Here is a 22,430-nt window from a genome sequence, read left to right on the forward strand (position 1 = left end):
CCTTCTTTTATTTTGTAAATTTTGCAATGGATTCATGGATCCTCTGCAAATTCAGGGCAAAATACCAAAAAAAATGAGGGCCCTGTCCGAGGTCCTTTTGGGGCCCCACCACCAGGTCAAAGTGGTCAGGGTATCTGTTTCCTGCCCTCATATGTGTTATGCCTTTTTTTAACGATTTTGTTAGGACTCTTCACTGAGTCCCAAATTCTAGGATGTTTGCATCCTCTTTCATGTTGAAGTGGTTGCAGCCAATCAGATCCCACTTTGATATCTATCAGTTCTTGGATCCTCCGCGACGTAAATTATCCAAATGCTTTGAACCTCTACAAAACTACTGAACAAAGTTACACAAAAACAAAAGAATCACTCTTTCTGGACTAAGGTCTAGCTTTTTGCCAAGTTTAGTGTAAATCGGTTCAGCTTTTTAGGCTTTAGTTGTCGCCAAAGTTCCTATAGAGCAATTAAATGGGGAAAATGTATTTTGGGACCCCCAATTTTTCTCAACCCCTGCTTGACGGATCACACCAAAACTTTCCATGTGCAAACTAAGCAAAAAGCAGCACTTTTTTGGAAAGTTTCATAGAGATCCATCAAACAGGGCCAAAGTTATTGGCAACACAAAAATGCATTTTCTATGGAAAAACAATCCTAACTATAACTACCCAAAACACCTACTAACTCCAAGAACCTCGGAATCATCATTGTTGGCAAATTCAACATGATTGCCCAAATCAATGCCTTATGCTTCCATACCCTGAAGATGCTGAGGAAGATTTTCAAATGGCTTACAATCAGCACCCAGAAAACCAATACACACGCCCTGGACACAAGTAAGATGGACCCTATAAACAGGATTATAAAAAACTCAACAGCAGGCAGCAGTTCATACAGAACTATGCTGCCAGAATCACTCTCAACCTTCAACACTGCACTCACATCACATCACACCCAAAGGAGTTCCCTTGACTCTCCATACACAAACAAGTATGATTCAAACTCCTCACCCAAACTTTGAAGGAACTACATAAGAGTGACAAGGGATACCTCAACAATCACATCTACTTTCACAAACCTTCCTGACACCTCTACTCATCCAGACTCCTACTTGCACACATCCCATGCATAGAGGAAACCAGATCCAATGGTCAATCCTTCTCCTACATTGCTCCTAAAGCATCGAATGACCTGCCACTACTCATAATAGCCTTCTCCTTACTTCCTGAGTTCTGCAAGAAGCTGAAAACCTGGCTTTTTGAGTAGTCCCAGTAGACCTCAGTTTTGCTAGAATCTCACATGTGCAGTGCCAGGACACCCTCCTAAGATATAGTGTGCTCTGCAAATCTACATAACATAGCATGACAGAACAGAAAACATAACATAACTTAGGATAACATAACATATGTTTAAGGTTGTGAGTGAGATTTAAAGGTGTGCTCCAATCATGTTTCAGATACCTTTAGAAGTGCTTATGCAGAAAAGCAAAAGAGATATAGGAGCTCAGCTTGCTTTTACATCTTTTCATCTTGTAACCTGCACCTGACGGATAATGTTTTAGAGGGCAGCCCTGATGTTTTGCACATGGCGCACTAGATAGTTGTTGATCATCTTTATTACAAAGGTGATTAGGTAACTTGTCACTTTAAACACCACATTTTTCATGTTCAGCTTACCATTGGTGGACACTACAACTATGGGCTGGGTGTGGCTAGATGGCTGGATGGGCTTACAAAGTACTTGGAAGCAGCTTATTTGTGTCAGTAGGTTGGACCTGACCTTTGCTTTCTGGGCAGAGAAACCTCCTGCCAATCTGTTTGTTTCAATTATGCCAGCAGTGTGGTTAGAGCCATTCTTACATGGTTTTCATACTGGTAGCACCTAAATATTCCACTGCACTCTTTGAGTCCAGAGGTTACTAGATATGATAGGAATAGGGAATACGTTTATTTAGCATCGATAATTAAAACCATTGCACTTTTAACCATAAAATGTTTTTTTTAAAACATCCTTTTGGTTGATAGACATTAAAAGCCCTTATGCAAAAGATTCTGTACAGTAAAACTCAAGGTTACATAAGTTCTTGGAGGTAGCCCTCAGTGGCTTAGTGCTATAGCAGATCAGTCACAGCCCAGTTCTTAGTCGGGGTGTAGTTAAAAAAATATTTGCATGGTTAAAGCATTGTACCAGTGCGGTTAGGGGTTGAGTCCGTAGAGTGGTCATTATTGCAACGTGTTCCCATCAGATAGGTGTCATACATTAGCAGATCCTTGTTTGTCTTTCGCGTTTTTGAGCAGTTTTTGTTCAGCTATCATTAGGAATTTTACTAGTCGGCTGTTTAGCTGGGTGTTTTCTGGGTTTAGACAGGCTAACACAGCTTGCCTCCTAGAGCGAATACCCTTCAGATTAAACGGTTTTATTAGGAGTTTCCGCCGTGCTTGGAGCATTTCTTTGCATAGGCAGATTAGATGTAATATATCGCCTTGCTTTGCGTTGCACAGTCTACACGTGTCTTGTGCTGGTGGTCTTTGCCATGGTGGAAGATGCTGAGCGCAAGGCAGAATTCCCAGTCTATGCCTCAAAATACTCATTTTTGTTGTCTTAGGGTACCCCTGGTTAAAGTATATTTGGGGAGCAAATGCTTTATATGAGTTAAGGGTCATCTGTGCATGAGCTCTGTTTGAAAAGGTTGCCTTATCTTCCACCAGTGAAATTTGTTTAATAGCCTTCCAGACCAGTTTTTTGAAGTTATGATAGCCGATTTGGGCATCCCATAGCCCCTTGAGTTTGGTGTATTCTAAGGCTGACTGGAGATAGTCTCTGGCTTGGAGTGCTCCCTGTGGTGTAAATCGTACCACAACAGATGGTTAAGCAGGTGAATGGGGGAACCTCTAATCTTAGACCGTGGTACAAAAGGGGGTGGTGATGGACGGAGCAGCTGAACCAATCAGACACTCACACCCAGTCAACAGATCTGGGTTTAATCCATCACCGTTCTTTAGCCCACTCTGCCACCCCAGTTCAGACATGGCCATATGCAAATCAGTCAGACCCTGTGCCTCATGGGAACAGTCCAGCCCGAACTGCCAAGCCATGTTATTTATAAAAGAAAATAATATTAATATATGAAGAGAAAAAAATAAAACCAAACAATGAAACAATATTTCAGTTTGATATTAAAAAAAAAAATTGTGTGCAATTTTTAGAAAAAATATATAATGTCATTTAATGAATACAATATTTATAAATAAACAATTCAAAAACTGTATAAAATCAGTACAAAAAATAGGTATAACTACTATTGCACTTTTAGCATTTAAAAAACCTTTGAAATTCACTAAAAAAAACATAGGTTTCAGAGACGTTATAGTTAGAAATTAGCATTTAAAAAAGCATTGAAATTCACTGAAAAAAACAAAGGTTTCAGAGACGTTATAGCTAGAAATCAGCTTTTAAAAAACCATAGAAATTCACCGATAAAACCATAGGTTTCGGGGGTGTTATAGTTAGCTGGACATTTCAATCATAGAAAACCATGGAGATTCCTCTATAACTGCCGCAACCGCAAGGCACTGCTGATGATGTCACATATTACATCATTCATAACATGTGGATTTTAATATTTGCCGCGATGTCTGACTGCTGCGACAGCTCTGGATGAATAAATGGTGACAAGATACGGAACCCGCCTGAGATGTCATCAGTGATGTCACTGACCATGTCATGAATGATGTAATATGTGACATCTTCAGCAGTGGATTGCGGGCGCGCAAAATATAGTTAGTACAACTAACTATATCGGAGGAACTTCAATGGTTTTGTATGAGTGAAATGTCTAGCTAACTATAACACCCCTAAAATCTACAGTTTTTTCAATGAATTTCTAAGGTTTTTTAAATGCTAATTCCTAACTATATCAGGCCTGAAACCTATGGTTTTTTCAGTAAATATATATATATATATATATATATATATATACATCTCACTGCTTCTATGTATGAGATAAAAGGGGCAAAGCAATGCAAAGTATAAAAAAACAAGCCAGGTATTTAAAAACATCCCAGGGAATGAAACATTGTTGTTGTTGTAAAAGTGTTTTCACTACTCATATATTTGACACACTCCTAACCAGAAATCGAAACAAAGCGGACTCATAAATGGACATGGAGATCGGCATCGATGTAGTGACCCCATGGCTTTTCTGTGCCAAGAAGGATGATCATCCGTGATTCAGATTTGTGCAGTTCTAACTCCCTATTACCTACACGTGGATGCGCTTTAATGAGTTTCAAACCATAATATTGTAAATAGGTCATGATACCTTGAAGCTTGTCCCAAAAATGCTTAGCCATGGGGTAGGTGTGATCCTGATGTTTAATCGCTCTGATGTGCTACAAAATCCTGAGTTTTAACTGAATAGTAGTGCTACCCACATAGCACAACCCACAGCCACGTTGCAATACATATACAACATATTCAGTGTCACCAGTAATCAGTTATCTGATTTTGATCATTCTGCTCTCAAATGTCTGGTATTCTGTGCAGTTCAGTCCACATTTACAAGCCTTACAGGTGGCACATTTTGTGAATCATAAATTCCTTTCGGTCAGCAAGTTGGATTCTGAATGTTACATAAATCTACTTAACAAATACCCCAAGGGGGGTGCCTTCCGATATGTAATCTTGGGGTGCTGGCCAACTACATCTTTCATATGCTCATCATGTTTCAAAATGTGCCAATTCCTGTTCATCACAGAACTAATTAGACTCTATTCCGTACTGTATCCCCTAAAAAATACTTTGGCCTGGGGGATGGGGACCCTGGGGCCGAATGCAGCTGGGGAGGGGGATGCTTGCCTCTCCCCTATACAAAAATGACAGGCCATGGGAGATGGGGAACCCAGGACTGAAAGCGGCCTTGGGAGGGGTGATGCGTACCCCATCACTCTTACAAATACATTGGGACCCTGGAGACTGAAAATGGCCCAAGGAAGGGAGCAACCTGCTGCCCCTTTCCAAAAAACTTCATCAGGCCCTGTCATCTACCCCAAACCAGGTCCTGGCCCACCCCAGGTGGTTAAGAAAAAAAGCCCCCTTCTTTTATTTTGTAAATTTTGCAATGGATTCATGGATCCTCTGCAAATTCAGGGCAAAATACCAAAAAAAATGAGGGCCCTGTCCGAGGTCCTTTTGGGGCCCCACCACCAGGTCAAAGTGGTCAGGGTATCTGTTTCCTGCCCTCATATGTGTTATGCCTTTTTTTAACGATTTTGTTAGGACTCTTCACTGAGTCCCAAATTCTAGGATGTTTGCATCCTCTTTCATGTTGAAGTGGTTGCAGCCAATCAGATCCCACTTTGATATCTATCAGTTCTTGGATCCTCCGCGACGTAAATTATCCAAATGCTTTGAACCTCTACAAAACTACTGAACAAAGTTACACAAAAACAAAAGAATCACTCTTTCTGGACTAAGGTCTAGCTTTTTGCCAAGTTTAGTGTAAATCGGTTCAGCTTTTTAGGCTGTAGTTGTCGCCAAAGTTCCTATAGAGCAATTAAATGGGGAAAATGTATTTTGGGACCCCCAATTTTTCTCAACCCCTGCTTGACGGATCACACCAAAACTTTCCATGTGCAAACTAAGCAAAAAGCAGCACTTTTTTGGAAAGTTTCATAGAGATCCATCAAACAGGGCCAAAGTTATTGGCAACACAAAAATGCATTTTCTATGGAAAAACAATCCTAACTATAACTACCCAAAACACCTACTAACTCCAAGAACCTCGGAATCATCATTGTTGGCAAATTCAACATGATTGCCCAAATCAATGCCTTATGCTTCCATACCCTGAAGATGCTGAGGAAGATTTTCAAATGGCTTACAATCAGCACCCAGAAAACCAATACACACGCCCTGGACACAAGTAAGATGGACCCTATAAACAGGATTATAAAAAACTCAACAGCAGGCAGCAGTTCATACAGAACTATGCTGCCAGAATCACTCTCAACCTTCAACACTGCACTCACATCACATCACACCCAAAGGAGTTCCCTTGACTCTCCATACACAAACAAGTATGATTCAAACTCCTCAACCAAACTTTGAAGGAACTACATAAGAGTGACAAGGGATACCTCAACAATCACATCTACTTTCACAAACCTTCCTGACACCTCTACTCATCCAGACTCCTACTTGCACACATCCCATGCATAGAGGAAACCAGATCCAATGGTCAATCCTTCTCCTACATTGCTCCTAAAGCATCGAATGACCTGCCACTACTCATAATAGCCTTCTCCTTACTTCCTGAGTTCTGCAAGAAGCTGAAAACCTGGCTTTTTGAGTAGTCCCAGTAGACCTCAGTTTTGCTAGAATCTCACATGTGCAGTGCCAGGACACCCTCCTAAGATATAGTGTGCTCTGCAAATCTACATAACATAGCATGACAGAACAGAAAACATAACATAACTTAGGATAACATAACATATGTTTAAGGTTGTGAGTGAGATTTAAAGGTGTGCTCCAATCATGTTTCAGATACCTTTAGAAGTGCTTATGCAGAAAAGCAAAAGAGATATAGGAGCTCAGCTTGCTTTTACATCTTTTCATCTTGTAACCTGCACCTGACGGATAATGTTTTAGAGGGCAGCCCTGATGTTTTGCACATGGCGCACTAGATAGTTGTTGATCATCTTTATTACAAAGGTGATTAGGTAACTTGTCACTTTAAACACCACATTTTTCATGTTCAGCTTACCATTGGTGGACACTACAACTATGGGCTGGGTGTGGCTAGATGGCTGGATGGGCTTACAAAGTACTTGGAAGCAGCTTATTTGTGTCAGTAGGTTGGACCTGACCTTTGCTTTCTGGGCAGAGAAACCTCCTGCCAATCTGTTTGTTTCAATTATGCCAGCAGTGTGGTTAGAGCCATTCTTACATGGTTTTCATACTGGTAGCACCTAAATATTCCACTGCACTCTTTGAGTCCAGAGGTTACTAGATAAGATAGGAATAGGGAATAAGTTTATTTAGCATCGATAATTAAAACCATTGCACTTTTAACCATAAAATGTTTTTTTTAAAACATCCTTTTGGTTGATAGACATTAAAAGCCCTTATGCAAAAGATTCTGTACAGTAAAACTCAAGGTTACATAAGTTCTTGGAGGTAGCCCTCAGTGGCTTAGTGCTATAGCAGATCAGTCACAGCCCAGTTCTTAGTCGGGGTGTAGTTAAAAAAATATTTGCATGGTTAAAGCATTGTACCAGTGCGGTTAGGGGTTGAGTCCGTAGAGTGGTCATTATTGCAACGTGTTCCCATCAGATAGGTGTCATACATTAGCAGATCCTTGTTTGTCTTTCGCGTTTTTGAGCAGTTTTTGTTCAGCTATCATTAGGAATTTTACTAGTCGGCTGTTTAGCTGGGTGTTTTCTGGGTTTAGACAGGCTAACACAGCTTGCCTCCTAGAGCGAATACCCTTCAGATTAAACGGTTTTATTAGGAGTTTCCGCCGTGCTTGGAGCATTTCTTTGCATAGGCAGATTAGATGTAATATATTGCCTTGCTTTGCGTTGCACAGTCTACACGTGTCTTGTGCTGGTGGTCTTTGCCATGGTGGAAGATGCTGAGCGCAAGGCAGAATTCCCAGTCTATGCCTCAAAATACTCATTTTTGTTGTCTTAGGGTACCCCTGGTTAAAGTATATTTGGGGAGCAAATGCTTTATATGAGTTAAGGGTCATCTGTGCATGAGCTCTGTTTGAAAAGGTTGCCTTATCTTCCACCAGTGAAATTTGTTTAATAGCCTTCCAGACCAGTTTTTTGAAGTTATGATAGCCGATTTGGGCATCCCATAGCCCCTTGAGTTTGGTGTATTGTGGAAAAATACAAACTGGGGGGGCACTACCAACCAGAATATAAGATCCTTAATTATTGCCCGGCGATGTCGCCTCTTGAACCCACACAGAAGTTAAACTATTGAAGAGGCAGGCGCTGGAGACTGGAAGGCAGGAAACAAGGTTTTTATTCTCTCCGGAGGAGAACACAACGAAACGGACAGAAGGTATCGTTCTGAGGTGCTCTAACTGCATCCCGGAGGCCTGGCCTCTTATACACGAGTTTATCTCTTTATTACATGTAACACATTCTCGTTGATACTTTGATGTACGGAAAGACATCCTCAGAATCCCCCCTTCCCAGCCCGTTCCCATGCAAGGCTATAGTGGAAGTCCCCGCCCCGTTCACAACAGGTGATGATCATTGCGCAGCTGGGTATTCCGCCGATTCACGGAGTGTGCGGGTTTCGATCGGATCTCGTGGGGTGGGGGGGCTTTGATCATCTCGGGGATCCTTTGAGGAGGGAAGCTTCCTATTGTATGGGGAGGGGCAAGAGGTTGGTATCGGCAGAGCCAGGTGTCGGTCTGGGAACGGGGAAGACAAACGGGCACACGGGGAAAAGGGGTTTGCATCAAAAGGGCCGGAGATCATGACGGGGAAACAGGGAGGTGTCGCGCTGGGAACAGGATGAGGGCCTGGGGCAGAGCAGCGCCGAAGAGGGGTTTATGACCCAAGGCAGGTGCAAGCAGGGGGTTGCTAGCGAAGTTAGGAGGGAGAGAGAGAGAGATGCGCTGGCTCTCGGCGAGAGCCGGGAAGCCATGGTGTCCAAAAATGGCGGCTGTTTTACGCGCACAAAAGGTTTAAGGAGAGCAAGAGGGCGCCGATAATGTTGACGGTTTTCAGCCTAACTTTTAACAGTCCTCCCTTTTCAACATATCTAGCCAACTTGCTTATTCAATGTCAATTTTCATCAAATTCCTAACTTCGGTATCATATAATGCCCTCATATGTTCGCTTCCAATGTCCACAGTTTTGGGAAAAATACAACTCGCACATAAAGAACACATAGGTGGCAAACATTGAATTCCTAAGCATAGGCCACATATTACAACTACGGGAATCAGGATAATGGTGAGCAGTCTCCAGCCCCAGCTTTTGACGGTGTCCCAGAACCAACCACCAAGCGACCATTCTTCTTGCTCTTGGTGGACTTCCGAAGAGGGTCTGTGAAGATGTTCGATGGCTTTGTACACTGAGGGTGAGTTGTCCGGTATGTATGTACAACAGCTGGCCCCAATAATGCGGCATGCTCCTCCACGGTCCGCCAGAACTACATCTAGAACGAGGCGGTTCTGAAGGGCCACCAAACGGACCGCTTGGAGCTCGGCAGTGTTGTTGGCAAAGATGCCCGCTGTGATGTTCATGGTTGTCTCGACTGCCTGAGTCAAATGTCGGATGGCACGGCTGTTTGCCATCGGGCCCCAGAGGGGGACGAGTCCTTTCATAGCATCGAGGAACTGTGCTCCTGTTGAGTCGGCTTGCTCAACGTCTTTTGCTCGTTTTTGCCTGTGGTGATTCGCTGGGGCCACATAAGTTGGAGGAAGGACGAAGGAGATGTAGCGAGTGCCCCCCCAGCCTTTGGGGAGCCAGGTGTAGGCCTTCGTGCCACAGATGAAATACATGTTTGGGGAGGACACAAAGGAAGGTGGATCCGTGGAGTCCAAAGTTCTGGTAAAGCGGCAAGCGCTGTGACCCACCAGCTGTGTCCCAAGTCCTTCTACACACATGTGGCCTGTGACGTTGATGACCGTCAGGGCTACGGTCAGAGTGGCAGCCGTTCGTTTCCGCAGATAGGAGAAGGTGGGTCTGGTTGGATTGTTGAATACCTGCATTTCGATTCGTTCTTTGGCCGGAATGTCCATTTGGATTGAGTCGCTGGGGTTCAGCGGGCAGAAGTGTGTCTTTGTCTTGTTTCGCCCGGCCCCATGAGAAGAATGTGCTGCAGCTCTGCTGGAGGTGGCATTTTCCGTATAGCTCTCTTGCAGGAGGATCAGCCAGGCAAGGCAGGAGCCGTGGACGGAGAAGGGTGAAGGGATGAATGGTATTGAATGTCCAGTGGCATGGGGTAGCAACCCACAGATCCAGCAGTTGGTGGCGTTGGTGGCAAGATTGTGCTGGTGAAGTAGCTGTACGAAAGAGTTGTTCCAGAACTCCTTTCGCCTCTCTCTTAGTTGAGGAGAGAGCGAAATTAGATAATGTTCCTTCATGGTGGTAGGCTGAGCAGTGGTTAGGAATGTTTCGTGAGCAGGTGTGTGTTCTTCCATAATCCAGAGCGTAGTCATGAGGAGAAAACAGAGGAGGATTACGACGAAGAGTGCAATTGTCTTTGAGCTATGGAGTCTGTCTGTTCTCGGATTTCTGTAGTGGGTATTTCCTGTTGTCTCCGTCGGCTTCTTGTTTGGCGTTTCCATCATCTTCTTATCTGGCGCTTCCATCATCTTCGTCTTCAAGGTGCTCGGTAGTGGGCAGGACCACAGACTCAGTTTTAGCTTCTCTCCAGGTAACCCTTGGTAGTTTGGGTCGCCGTTCTGAGATTCTTTAACCTAGTCCGTGGCCTACTTAGCCGAAGCTCCCTCCTTTCGACGCAGGAAATACCCTTCTCGAGATGGCACAGTGGGGTCAGGATGTTTTGAAAGTTCAAGTGTCTCTGTATCAGGGTAGCAGTTCAACGATGGTCGGTCCCGGTTCAGGAGCTCTTCTTGGGTGTTGACGGTGTCTGTCGTGGCCAGGGCTGGAGAGACCTTTTTGCAGTGATGGGCGTGCAGCCAGTGTTTCTTCCCCTCCACTCGAAGTGCGGTCCGAGTGGTGATCAGCACTTGCCAGGGGCCCGTCCACCGGGGTTCCAAACTCTTTGATCGCTGAAAGTTTCGGATCAGCACGAAGTCCCCCGGCTGGATGGCGTGACCCGGACCCCTGGAAGCATCGGGGATGGCCTGCCGCACCTGCTGATGAAGGACAGACAAAGTTTCAGTCAATTTGTACAGATAATCAGACATTAGGACATCCGGAACGTCATGAATGGACGTTGGTTTCGGGGCAGACCAGACGCTCATGGGTCGGCCGAAGACAACTTCATAAGGGGTTAAGTGATGTCGGGTGGGGGTAGAGCGCATCGATAGCAATGCCAATGGGAGGGCGTCTGGCCATTTCAGGCCCGTCGTAGCCACTATTTTGGCCAGTTTAAGCTTTAGTGTGGCGTTGTGTCGTTCGACCAGCCCAGCAGATTGAGGGTGGAAGACTGCGTGGAATTTCTGTTTGATACCCAGCCCATTTAAGATGAGCTGGATAACGTTGGCTACAAAGTGGGGGCCATTATCACTCCATAAAACACGACAGAGGCCATAACGGGGGAAAAACTCTTTTAACAGGACCTTTGCAGTGGCCATAGCGGTGTTGTCACGGGTCGGATATGCTTCCACCCATTTGCTAAATGCGCACACCACGACAAGTACATATTTCAGGCCTTGGCATCTGTCTAGCTGGATGTAGTCCATCTGCAGGACTTCAAATGGGTGGTTTGGGACCCCAAATCCCCCCCGGGGTACTACAGTTCCCTTCCCGGGGTTGTGTTGCAGGCATATTAAGCATTGTTGGACCAGGCGTTTGGCGGAATCTGGGATCTTGTCATTGTGCCAAACCCTGGAGACAAGTTCGATCATGGGGGCTGATCCTATGTGGGCTGGGGAGTGTGCCATGGATAATATGGGAATCAAGTATGAATCAGGTAGCAACCATCTGTTCGTGTCTTTTGTCCGCCAGCAGCCTTCATCGTCTTTCAATCCCACCCGTGCCCATTCAGTCAATTCGTGTTGTGTGCTAGCCATTTGTATGTCTCTAATTGTGTCCTTGGCGTCAGTCCAGTTTTCTGCTTGTGACCTGGTCACGTACATACGTGTTGTCGTTCTATTTTCTGCTGTCGTTCGGGCGGTGATGTCGGCTAGTGCATTTCCCCGTCCAATAATGTCTGTCACCTTCTTGTGTGCCTGGCATTTGATAACGGCAAGTTTGTTGGGGAGGAGGACAGCTTCGATTAAGGCGGAGACTAAATCCCCGTGCAGGATGGGTGTGCCGTGTGAGGTCAAGTATCCTCTCTCCCTCCAGAGGAGCCCAAAATGGTGAACCACCCCGAAGGCATACTGGCTGTCGGTATAAATGTTCGCCGTGGTTCCTGTTGCCAGGATGCAGGCTCTCGTCAAAGCAATCAGTTCCGCTGCCTGGGCAGATCGCTGGGTGATGCGGGCTGTTTCTACTACAGTTCGAGCTGTGGTGACTGCATAGGCAGCGGAAGTGGTACCATCGGAGAGTTTGATGCAAGAACCGTCCACCCACAACTCCCCGTCGGGGTCAGGGAAAGCTGTGTCTCTGAGATCGACCCTACTCCTGGTCTGTTCGTCCGTAAGAGTCACGCAGTCATGTACGGGGTGCACATTGGGGTCGTTCTCTGGCAGGGGTAACAGAGTTGCTGGGTTCAGTGTGGTGCATCTTTTCAGGGTGATATGGGGGGCAAGCAAGGTTAGTTCGTATCCAGTCAGTCGTGCACTCGTCAGATGTTGCGTCTTGGTTTGGTTCAGGAGGGTGTCGACTGCATGGGGTACCAGTACCGTGAGGGAATTCGAGAGTACAATCCCCTCACTCTGTCGGATAGAGACTGCAGCAGCAGCTACAGCTCGAAGGCAGGCAGGCAAGGCTCTGGCGACAGGGTCAAGAGTGGCAGAGAAGTAAGCGCACGGTCGTTGCTTAGGACCGATGGCCTGGGTCAGGACAGATAAAGCGCACCCCTCCCTTTCGTGAGTGTAAAGGGAGAAGGGCTTTCTGTAATCAGGGGTACCCAGGACAGGGGCTGAGCAAAGGGCATCTCGTAGTTCTGTGAAGGAGGTTTGACACTCAGGAGTCCAAGGGAGTGGGAAAGGGACGTCTTTGTTCAAGAGAGAGAGCAGTGGTTTTACAACGAGGCTGAAGTTTGGCAACCATTGTCGGCAGAAGGAGGTGAGGCCTAATAAGGAGCGAACCTGCTTCTGGGTTTTAGGGACAGGGGTGTCTAGAATGGTCTGGATTCGATCAGGGGTGAGTTTCCTTCCATCTTTGGACAGAAGGTGGCCTAGGTAAGTGACCTGGGGTAGGCAGAATTGCAACTTCTTCTTGGAGACCTTGTGGCCATTTTCCGCAAGGAAGTGCAAGAGTTGAATGGTGGCGGTAACCGCTAGAGGGGTGGTGTCGGCTGCCAAAAGGATGTCATCGACATATTGTACCAACACCACCCCGTCGGGTAACCGGACTTGGTCTAGTTGCCTTTTGAGGGCCTGGCTGTAGATGCTAGGGCTCTCCGTGTAGCCTTGAGGGGCTCGGCAAAACCTATATGAGCGGGATTTTAGGGTAAAGCCGAAGAGATATCGGCTGTCGGGGTGGATGGGGATGGAGAAGAATGCGTTCTTGAGGTCGATGACGGAAAAGGTGGTTGCAGTGGATGGAATCAAGGTCAGGATGGTGGTGATGTCTGAGACCACAGGGTACTGGGGTACTACCACTTTGTTGATCTCTCGGAGGTCGATGATGAAACGGTATGCTTTCTCATCTCCCTCTCCCTGCTTCTTGATAATGGGCAAGATAGGGCTGTTGCAAACGTTGCTAACCACTTCCTCTACCACTCCTGCGTCTATCAGTGACTGGATAATCATTACCAATGCCTTCTCGCCCTCTGGCGATATCCGATATTGTGGGAGTTTTGGGAGTGTTGCATCTGGTCGGACAGTAATGTGCACTGGGTCAATTAACATACGCCCTACGTCCGAATCCGCTTTGGCCCACAGATACGGAGGCAGGGTGTCAAGTAGGGACGCGTCGACGTCGGTGATGGAAAACATGTGTCGGGGGGAACAATGTTTAAGCAGAACGGGGTTGTCGTAAAGAAACACTCGAACTCCATCTTGAGAACACCTAATCGTCGCTCGGAAGTGTTTCAGTAAGTCAAGTCCCATAATGGCGTCAGGGCTATTGGAGGAGAGCAAGAACGTGGTGTCGGTGGTGTTGTTTTCTACGTCAAAGAGAATCGGGGCAGACAAAGGGTTGGTGGAGGGCGTTCCATCGAAACCTGTCGATGTTATGAGTGAGCCAGACAAGGGTGCCCTTGGAATCAGTCGTTTAGATAACGCACTACGTGTTGCGCCAGTGTCTACCAGAAATGGAGACTTGGTACCCAGGACCTTAGCAGTGACATAAGGGCCCTGCTGGTCAACATAGAGCTCGACTGGATCCCTCCCTCGCCCTTGGCTGTCCTATGCAAAGGTGTGAGTGTCGTCATAGTCAGATTGTTGATATTGGTTCTGTCTGGGTCGATCGAACGTATTCGGTCTGCTTGATCTGTCATTAGTCGCGTCATTTGGGGGCCCTCGTTGTGTTCCCTTAGGTCTCGGTCCGTTTGCTACCTCCCTGGGGTCTCTGTTCCTGATCATTTCCAGGAGAACTGGGCACTGGGATTTCCAATGGCCAGTCCCTTTGCAGAAAGCGCACTGGTCATCTCTAAGGTCTGTGCGTCCACTGTAGGGAGTCAGAGTGCGGTCCTGGGGTAATGCAGTCTTAGGGACGTTTGTCTGGTAGTTTCCCCGGTATTGGTCTCGTCCTATAGTCACCCCTTGCAGTTTGGCAATCATCACCCTCTCCTTTAAGTCTTTCTTCTTTTTCTCTGTCGCCCTATCGTTTTCATTTTTCTGATGCTCATAATATTGGGCCATCTGAAGAATCGCTGTAGGTTTGGAGGCTGCCCAACTACTCTCGCTGGCCTGTAGTTTCTGGGAGATGTCCAATGATAGGCCCTTAACATAATTCTGGACAAACAGATGGTGTCCGGTTGCAGTGGTCATGTCCTGGCCGCTGTAATCGGAGAACACCGTTTCAAACCGGGAGAAGTATTCCGATACATCCTCCTGGGGTTTTTGGCGACAGGCTGTTACTATGGACCAGTCCACTTTCTTTTCTGGGATTAGGGTTTTTAATTTCTCTACAATTTTATCTGGGAGGTCTAGAATGGATTTCAACGGCTTTTGTCCTGGTCCCCGTTGTTTGTCCAAGTCATCGAGTTGTGGCCAGGTATGTCCGAACAGCTCAAGGTGGTCGACTTTCCGGATTTGCTTCCACACATCAGCTGGTAGACATAACCCGAAGAACAAGTCGATGTCAGCCAGGGTCATGATAGTCGAACCCAGGGCTGTACCTAATTCAGTATAGAAGGCAGTGGGGTTTTTTCGTAGGTCGGGTAGAGATTTCCGGAATGTCAGTATCTCTTGCCGGTCCCATGGCTGGTAGACCCAGTTGTATACTACCCTTCCCTTCGCATCTTGGTTGTTTGCATCATCGTGAGTCCCCGTACCCCGAGGAGGAACCCAGTAAGGGGCAGCCTCACGTATCGGCATCATGGTGTTAGATTGCTCGGTTGGCGGTTCGGTCACTACGGGGGCCGCGGATTTAGCTCCCGGCTTTCGTTCAGTGAGGTGGCGGAAAACCTCAAGCGTACGCGTAAAGAGGTCCGACACATCACACTCGCCCTCATCCCCGATATCGACCTTCCGGTACAGAGTCCTTAGGCTCTCGGGACCTTTGTCTCGATATCGGTCCTCGTATGCATTCAAGACATGATAACACAGTCGTACGGTAAAATGTCGTCTGTGACTCCCTGTATACGAGCTGAACATATCTGTGATGTACTCTTCATCATCCTTCCTTTCTACCAGTGTCCTTGCTATTTTGTCGATCCCCGCTCGCTCATCTTTGTCTAGCCTGTTTGTTCTTGCAAGGCCAGCCCCTCGAGTCTCATGCTCGTCTAACGTTGTCGTTGATGTGGGTTTTAATACAAGGGGTTCGGCTGGCACAGAGGCCATTGGGGCCGACGCTGCGGCGGTACCTTCGTTTGTACCTGGGGGTGGCGCGTGCTGCGCCAGGGGCCGAGAAGGGGCATATGGAGGGGGCATGTAGATGATAGGGGGACCTAACAGCAGGTCCTCATTGGCTTGTCGTTTTGAGGGTAAATCAGGGTAGAGCATGGAGGGGGTTCTAACCGGACACTGGCTTGGCGTTTCCCTTTCTAGTTTCTGTTTAGCTTTCTCTCTTTCCTCTATCTCCTTTTTTAGCTTCTGAGCAGCTAGGTGGGCTGCTTTTTGCAGCTCTTTTTCCAACCTACTCTCAGTTTTCTTTTTACGCTGTTCAGTTTCTTTTCGCCACATGCCGAAGCTATCAAGCATAGTGGGTGTTGTCTTGTTTTTACCTAGGGCAGTTTCTAGCATTTTTATTTTATCATCATCGAAGGATCCTGTCAGGGGCCATTGACTTTCTTGACCCTGTTTTGTATATTTATGCCATAGTTTACTATAGGCAATAGCGGTCAATCCATGCTTCATGAACATGTCCTTATTAGGGGTGCCTTCCAGTGGGGCTGGATGGTCCATCTCTAATAAGCGGTCCGGGCTAAACAGGCTACCAATCAGTGGGGAGAAGACAGACATGACGGCTCGTAACGAGGGACTAAAAAGTCAGCACTGCCTATCTTATCACTAGGTGCAAAGACTGGACAGAATATTTCTATTCTACGTTGTTTGCAGGCAGTGAATACCTCATGGATCACAATAACCAAAGACCAACAAATAACAATGGGGAGAATGAGTAGGTCCGCAAAGATCTGCGTTACCTACCTTTTTCGCTATCTGCAAAAAGGGTGGTCTCTTCCCTGTTTGCAGACAGGGAATCTCCAGGAAACAATAATTTTGCGAACAACAGTTCAGTTTCAAGCAATTATAGGGTGAGGGAGAAAAAAATAAGCACGGCTGCTACCCTACCTATCCTCCACTGCTTGCAAAGAGAGAGACCTTTGTTTCTCCGTTTGCAGACAGTGAATCCCTCGTGGATCAAGATAACAAAAGACCGACAAATAACAATGGGGAGAGTGAGTAGGTCCGCAAAGATTTGCGTTACCTACCTTTTTCACTATCTGCAAAAAGGGTGGTCTCTTCCCTGTTTGCAGACAGGGAATCTCCAGGAAACAATAGTTTGTGAACAACAGCTCAGTTTCAGGTGACTATTGAGTGGGGGAGAAAAATAAGCACGGTTGTCTGCCCTACCTATCCTCCACTGCTTGCAAAGGGAGAGCCTGTTGTCTCTTCGTTTGCAGACAGTGAATCTCCAATTAAACAAAAAGAGCAATACTAGTATTTAACAATCAAGCAAATTTTTTCGCAATTTGTCGTGGTAACACGACCTTACCCGGACCGCATGGACAGTTTCCTGACTTCCGAATCCAGCGCCCGATCGTCCTCTCTTCTTCGTTATCCTCGCGGCACTCCTGATGGTTCCCAGTCAGGACCGTAGATCACTCGAGAGAGGTCTGTTCGGAACCAGTGAAGTTCGGATGATCGGCTGTCAGACGAGGGTCTATCGGACAGACGCGTTCCCGATCGTTGCAGTCGTTCACTTTGTCGTCAGGACCTCTCCCACTGGATCCATGGGTCGCTGATGGGCCCCACGCTTGGGACGCCAATTGTGGAAAAATACAAACTGGGGGGGCACTACCAACCAGAATATAAGATCCTTAATTATTGCCCGGCGATGTCGCCTCTTGAACCCACACAGAAGTTAAACTATTGAAGAGGCAGGCGCTGGAGACTGGAAGGCAGGAAACAAGGTTTTTATTCTCTCCGGAGGAGAACACAACGAAACGGACAGAAGGTATCGTTCTGAGGTGCTCTAACTGCATCCCGGAGACCTGGCCTCTTATACACGAGTTTATCTCTTTATTACATGTAACACATTCTCGTTGATACTTTGATGTACGGAAAGACATCCTCAGAATCCCCCCTTCCCAGCCCGTTCCCATGCAAGGCTATAGTGGAAGTCCCCGCCCCGTTCACAACAGGTGATGATCATTGCGCAGCTGGGTATTCCGCCGATTCACGGAGTGTGCGGGTTTCGATCGGATCTCGTGGGGTGGGGGGGCTTTGATCATCTCGGGGATCCTTTGAGGAGGGAAGCTTCCTATTGTATGGGGAGGGGCAAGAGGTTGGTATCGGCAGAGCCAGGTGTCGGTCTGGGAACGGGGAAGACAAACGGGCACACGGGGAAAAGGGGTTTGCATCAAAAGGGCCGGAGATCATGACGGGGAAACAGGGAGGTGTCGCGCTGGGAACAGGATGAGGGCCTGGGGCAGAGCAGCGCCGAAGAGGGGTTTATGACCCAAGGCAGGTGCAAGCAGGGGGTTGCTAGCGAAGTTAGGAGGGAGAGAGAGAGAGACGCGCTGGCTCTCGGCGAGAGCCGGGAAGCCATGGTGTCCAAAAATGGCGGCTGTTTTACGCGCACAAAAGGTTTAAGGAGAGCAAGAGGGCGCCGATAATGTTGACGGTTTTCAGCCTAACTTTTAACAGTATTCTAAGGCTGACTGGAGATAGTCTCTGGCTTGGAGTGCTCCCTGTGGTGTAAATCGTACCACAACAGATGGTTAAGCAGGTGAATGGGGGAACCTCTAATCTTAGACCGTGGTACAAAAGGGGGTGGTGATGGACGGAGCAGCTGAACCAATCAGACACTCACACCCAGTCAACAGATCTGGGTTTAATCCATCACCGTTCTTTAGCCCACTCTGCCACCCCAGTTCAGACATGGCCATATGCAAATCAGTCAGACCCTGTGCCTCATGGGAACAGTCCAGCCCGAACTGCCAAGCCATGTTATTTATAAAAGAAAATAATATTAATATATGAAGAGAAAAAAATAAAACCAAACAATGAAACAATATTTCAGTTTGATATTAAAAAAAAAAATTGTGTGCAATTTTTAGAAAAAATATATAATGTCATTTAATGAATACAATATTTATAAATAAACAATTCAAAAACTGTATAAAATCAGTACAAAAAATAGGTATAACTACTATTGCACTTTTAGCATTTAAAAAACCTTTGAAATTCACTAAAAAAAACATAGGTTTCAGAGACGTTATAGTTAGAAATTAGCATTTAAAAAAGCATTGAAATTCACTGAAAAAAACAAAGGTTTCAGAGACGTTATAGCTAGAAATCAGCTTTTAAAAAACCATAGAAATTCACCGATAAAACCATAGGTTTCGGGGGTGTTATAGTTAGCTGGACATTTCAATCATAGAAAACCATGGAGATTCCTCTATAACTGCCGCAACCGCAAGGCACTGCTGATGATGTCACATATTACATCATTCATAACATGTGGATTTTAATATTTGCCGCGATGTCTGACTGCTGCGACAGCTCTGGATGAATAAATGGTGACAAGATACGGAACCCGCCTGAGATGTTATCAGTGATGTCACTGACCATGTCATGAATGATGTAATATGTGACATCTTCAGCAGTGGATTGCGGGCGCGCAAAATATAGTTAGTACAACTAACTATATCGGAGGAACTTCAATGGTTTTGTATGAGTGAAATGTCTAGCTAACTATAACACCCCTAAAATCTACAGTTTTTTCAATGAATTTCTAAGGTTTTTTAAATGCTAATTCCTAACTATATCAGGCCTGAAACCTATGGTTTTTTCAGTAAATATATATATATATATATATATATATATATACATCTCACTGCTTCTATGTATGAGATAAAAGGGGCAAAGCAATGCAAAGTATAAAAAAACAAGCCAGGTATTTAAAAACATCCCAGGGAATGAAACATTGTTGTTGTTGTAAAAGTGCTTTCACTACTCATATATTTGACACACTCCTAACCAGAAATCGAAACAAAGCGGACTCATAAATGGACATGGAGATCGGCATCGATGTAGTGACCCCATGGCTTTTCTGTGCCAAGAAGGATGATCATCCGTGATTCAGATTTGTGCAGTTCTAACTCCCTATTACCTACACGTGGATGCGCTTTAATGAGTTTCAAACCATAATATTGTAAATAGGTCATGATACCTTGAAGCTTGTCCCAAAAATGCTTAGCCATGGGGTAGGTGTGATCCTGATGTTTAATCGCTCTGATGTGCTACAAAATCCTGAGTTTTAACTGAATAGTAGTGCTACCCACATAGCACAACCCACAGCCACGTTGCAATACATATACAACATATTCAGTGTCACCAGTAATCAGTTATCTGATTTTGATCATTCTGCTCTCAAATGTCTGGTATTCTGTGCAGTTCAGTCCACATTTACAAGCCTTACAGGTGGCACATTTTGTGAATCATAAATTCCTTTCGGTCAGCAAGTTGGATTCTGAATGTTACATAAATCTACTTAACAAATACCCCAAGGGGGGTGCCTTCCGATATGTAATCTTGGGGTGCTGGCCAACTACATCTTTCATATGCTCATCATGTTTCAAAATGTGCCAATTCCTGTTCATCACAGAACTAATTAGACTCTATTCCGTACTGTATCCCCTAAAAAATACTTTGGCCTGGGGGATGGGGACCCTGGGGCCGAATGCAGCTGGGGAGGGGGATGCTTGCCTCTCCCCTATACAAAAATGACAGGCCATGGGAGATGGGGAACCCAGGACTGAAAGCGGCCTTGGGAGGGGTGATGCGTACCCCATCACTCTTACAAATACATTGGGACCCTGGAGACTGAAAATGGCCCAAGGAAGGGAGCAACCTGCTGCCCCTTTCCAAAAAACTTCATCAGGCCCTGTCATCTACCCCAAACCAGGTCCTGGCCCACCCCAGGTGGTTAAGAAAAAAAGCCCCCTTCTTTTATTTTGTAAATTTTGCAATGGATTCATGGATCCTCTGCAAATTCAGGGCAAAATACCAAAAAAAATGAGGGCCCTGTCCGAGGTCCTTTTGGGGCCCCACCACCAGGTCAAAGTGGTCAGGGTATCTGTTTCCTGCCCTCATATGTGTTATGCCTTTTTTTAACGATTTTGTTAGGACTCTTCACTGAGTCCCAAATTCTAGGATGTTTGCATCCTCTTTCATGTTGAAGTGGTTGCAGCCAATCAGATCCCACTTTGATATCTATCAGTTCTTGGATCCTCCGCGACGTAAATTATCCAAATGCTTTGAACCTCTACAAAACTACTGAACAAAGTTACACAAAAACAAAAGAATCACTCTTTCTGGACTAAGGTCTAGCTTTTTGCCAAGTTTAGTGTAAATCGGTTCAGCTTTTTAGGCTGTAGTTGTCGCCAAAGTTCCTATAGAGCAATTAAATGGGGAAAATGTATTTTGGGACCCCCAATTTTTCTCAACCCCTGCTTGACGGATCACACCAAAACTTTCCATGTGCAAACTAAGCAAAAAGCAGCACTTTTTTGGAAAGTTTCATAGAGATCCATCAAACAGGGCCAAAGTTATTGGCAACACAAAAATGCATTTTCTATGGAAAAACAATCCTAACTATAACTACCCAAAACACCTACTAACTCCAAGAACCTCGGAATCATCATTGTTGGCAAATTCAACATGATTGCCCAAATCAATGCCTTATGCTTCCATACCCTGAAGATGCTGAGGAAGATTTTCAAATGGCTTACAATCAGCACCCAGAAAACCAATACACACGCCCTGGACACAAGTAAGATGGACCCTATAAACAGGATTATAAAAAACTCAACAGCAGGCAGCAGTTCATACAGAACTATGCTGCCAGAATCACTCTCAACCTTCAACACTGCACTCACATCACATCACACCCAAAGGAGTTCCCTTGACTCTCCATACACAAACAAGTATGATTCAAACTCCTCACCCAAACTTTGAAGGAACTACATAAGAGTGACAAGGGATACCTCAACAATCACATCTACTTTCACAAACCTTCCTGACACCTCTACTCATCCAGACTCCTACTTGCACACATCCCATGCATAGAGGAAACCAGATCCAATGGTCAATCCTTCTCCTACATTGCTCCTAAAGCATCGAATGACCTGCCACTACTCATAATAGCCTTCTCCTTACTTCCTGAGTTCTGCAAGAAGCTGAAAACCTGGCTTTTTGAGTAGTCCCAGTAGACCTCAGTTTTGCTAGAATCTCACATGTGCAGTGCCAGGACACCCTCCTAAGATATAGTGTGCTCTGCAAATCTACATAACATAGCATGACAGAACAGAAAACATAACATAACTTAGGATAACATAACATATGTTTAAGGTTGTGAGTGAGATTTAAAGGTGTGCTCCAATCATGTTTCAGATACCTTTAGAAGTGCTTATGCAGAAAAGCAAAAGAGATATAGGAGCTCAGCTTGCTTTTACATCTTTTCATCTTGTAACCTGCACCTGACGGATAATGTTTTAGAGGGCAGCCCTGATGTTTTGCACATGGCGCACTAGATAGTTGTTGATCATCTTTATTACAAAGGTGATTAGGTAACTTGTCACTTTAAACACCACATTTTTCATGTTCAGCTTACCATTGGTGGACACTACAACTATGGGCTGGGTGTGGCTAGATGGCTGGATGGGCTTACAAAGTACTTGGAAGCAGCTTATTTGTGTCAGTAGGTTGGACCTGACCTTTGCTTTCTGGGCAGAGAAACCTCCTGCCAATCTGTTTGTTTCAATTATGCCAGCAG

The sequence above is a fragment of the Lissotriton helveticus genome, chromosome 4_1, assembly GCF_964261635.1.
Source record: "Lissotriton helveticus chromosome 4_1, aLisHel1.1, whole genome shotgun sequence".
Classification (NCBI taxonomy): Eukaryota; Metazoa; Chordata; class Amphibia; order Caudata; family Salamandridae; genus Lissotriton; species Lissotriton helveticus.